Here is a 3,396-nt window from a genome sequence, read left to right as displayed (position 1 = left end):
CGGGGTCGGCTTGTCAGGTGCCCGCCCCCACCCCTTAATTAATGGCACCCCTTAATTAGACACCCTAATGAGAAACCCCTTTCATGAGACCCCCTTCATGAGAAACCCCCCCTGCTTAAATTAGACCCCCCCTTATGAGGGACTCCCCTCCGCTTTAATGACCCCCCCTTTAATGAGAACCCCCCCTTTTAATTTTTAGACCCCCTCCCTTAATGAGACCCCCCCCTTAAAATTTAGAACCCCCACCCTTAAATTAGACCCCCCCGCTTAATGTGAGAACCCCCTTAATGAGACCCCCTTTCATTAACACCCCCAATTAGCGGACCCCCCCCTTACATTAAACGACCCAATGAGCCCTCCCCCTTAATTAGAACCCCCCCCCCTTAATTGAGCCCTAACCCCCTTAATTTTAAACCCTCCCCCTTAAAATTAGACCCCCCCCCTTAATTAGCCCCCCCTTAATGAGACCTCCCCATTAATGAGACCCCCTTCATTAACACCCCCAATTAAAGCCCCCCCCCCCGGTTCTAAATCCCCCCAATTTTATCGAACCTACCCCCCCCCTTACATTAACGACCCCAATAACCCCCCCCCCTTTATTTTAAATTGAGGCCCCCCCCCCCTTTTTTTTCCCCCCCTTAATGAGCCCCCATCTTAAAAAAAATCACCACTAAATTGATTCAATACCCCCCACCCCCCCCCCCAATAACTTCCCCCATATCCTTAACGGAGAGGCCCCTCTAATGACAACCCCCTGCTCCCCGGCGGCGGCAAACCCTTAACTTACTACTTAATTTAACCGCCCCCTCCATTAATTGACTTCCCCCCTCCCCCCCCCAACAATGAGACCCCCGTATAATTGATTAGCTATTTAGTGCCCCCCCCCCCCCCCCCCCCCCCCCCCCCACAATACAGGGTATCCCCCCATGTTAATTTGTCACCCCCCCCTGAATGCAACGCATTAATGACCCCCCCTTAATGACCTTAATTAGTGCCCCCCTTAAATGACCCCCCCTTAATGAGCTTCCCCTTAATGACCTTAATTAGATTCAAGTGCCCCCACTTAATGGACCCCCCCCCTTTTTAATGACCCCCCCTTCATTTGGCCTTTAATTAAATAAACCCCACTTAAATAGCAACCCTCATCCCTAACAATGACCCCCCCAACAACACCTTAATAACCTTAATTATTACACCCACTTAATGACCCCCGCTTAATGACCCCCCCTTAATAAAACCTTACTTTAATTACACCCCTTTAAATGACCCCCCTTAAGGACCCCCTTAATGGCCTTAATTAGCTACTTGCCCCCCCTTAATGACCCCCATAATTTGACCCCCCCTTAATTGGACCTTAATTAATACACACCCCTTTTTATGCCCCCCATAAAAAATGACCCCCCAATCCCCCCCCAATGACCTTTAAATTTTTTAAACACACCCCCTGTAATGACCCCCCCCCCCCCCCTAAAACCCCACGCTTTGAACTGGGAAATGGAGCGGGCCCTCAGGATACACCCACAATTTTAACAGACCCAGTGAACATTTCCCCCCCCCGTTTCTCTGCAGTCATTCCCCGCCGCAGCATCCCTGCGCCCGTTCCCATGGCAACGGGGCTCCATAGCAACGGGATAAGGGGGGGTCCACGCTGATTGGCTGCGGGGTCTCCATGGGAACGGGCCGGCGGTCGCCATAGCAACGTGCTGCGGGTCCTCGGGATGCCGCAATGGGGGGGAGTCCCCGCAGTGACGTCACGGGGGCGTGTCCTTATATGGAAGTGACCTTGAGGGGAAGCCCCGCCCACTCGCGACGCCACGCCCCCCCCACTCCCCCTGTTCTCCCATTGGTTGGGACGGGCGGCTCGTTTGCATCTCATTTGCATCGCTTGTAAAATTCCATCCGGGTTTTTTTTCTTTATTTTTTTTTTTAAGGGGGGGGGGGTTAAAAAAAAAAGGAATAAATAAAAGAAAAAAATGGGGCAAAACAGCCCAAAATCGGGAGCACCGCGGACCCCCCCCATACAAAGGACCCCCCCCATATGAAGGACCCCCCCCATACGGAAGGCACAGCGCGTGGGTGGGGGGGCGGCGGCCATCTTGGATCGGCGGCCATCTTGGATCGGCGGCCATCTTGGATTGGGCGGCCATGTTGGATTGGCGGCCATCTTGGATCGGCGGCCATATTGGATTGGCAGACATGTTGAATAAGCGGCCATCTTGGATCGGGCCGAGTTGGATTGGCGGCCATCTTGGATCGGCGGCCATCTTGGATCGGCGGCCACCTTGGATTGGGGTCCATGATGGATTGGCAGCCATCTTGGATCGGGCGGCCATGTTGGATTGGCGGCCATCTTGGATCGGCGGCCATCTTGGATCGGCGGCCATCTTGGATTGGGCGGCCATCTTGGATTGGCGGCCAACTTGGATTGGCGGCCATCTTGGATTGGGGGCCATCTTGGAATGGCAGCCATGTTGGATTGGGCGGCCATCTTGGATTGGCAGCCATCTTGGATCGACGGCCATGTTGGATTGGGGGCGGCCATGTTGGATTGGGGTCCATATTGGATTAGCAGCCATCTTGGATTGGCAGCCATGTTGGATTGGCGGCCATGTTGGATTGGCGGCCATCTTGGAATGGCAGCCATCTTGGATTGAGGGCGGCCATATTGGATTGGCGGCCATCTTGGACTGAGGGCGGCCATATTGGATTGGGGGCGGCCGTCTTGGATCAGCGGCCATCTTGGACTGAGGGCGGCCATATTGGATTGGGGGCGGCCATCTTGGGTTGGCGGCCATCTTAGATTGAAGCCATACTGGATTGGCGGCCATCTTGGATTGGCGGCCATCTTGGATCGGCGGCCATCTTGGATTGCGGGCGGCCATCTTGGATTGGCGGCCATCTTGGAATGGCGGCCATCTTGGATTGGTGGGCATCTTGGATCGGCAGCCATCTTGGATTGGCGGCCATCTTGGACTGAGGGCGGCCATATTGGATTGGGGGCGGCCGTCTTGGATTGGCGGCCATCTTGGATCGACGGCCATGTTGGATTGGGCGGCCATATTGGATTGGGGTCCATATTGGACTGGCAGCCATCTTGGATTGGCAGCCATGTTGGATCGGCGGCCATCTTGGATTAGCGGCCATCTTGGATTGGGGGCGGCCATATTGGATTGGCGGTCATCTTGGATCGGCGGCCATGTTGGATTGGCGGCCATGTTGGATCGGCGGCCATGTTGGATTGGCGGCCATGTTGGATTGGGCGGCCATATTGGATTGAGGGCGGCCATATTGCATTGGCGGCCATATTGAATTGGCAGCCATGTTGGATTGGGGGTACAGTCCATATTGGGGGCTTGGCGGCCATATTGGCAGCCATATTGGATTGGGGGCGGCCAT

The sequence above is a fragment of the Coturnix japonica genome, unplaced genomic scaffold (genome assembly GCF_001577835.2).
Source record: "Coturnix japonica isolate 7356 unplaced genomic scaffold, Coturnix japonica 2.1 chrUnrandom601, whole genome shotgun sequence".
Taxonomy (NCBI): Eukaryota; Metazoa; Chordata; class Aves; order Galliformes; family Phasianidae; genus Coturnix; species Coturnix japonica.
This window is presented reverse-complemented; position numbering follows the sequence as displayed.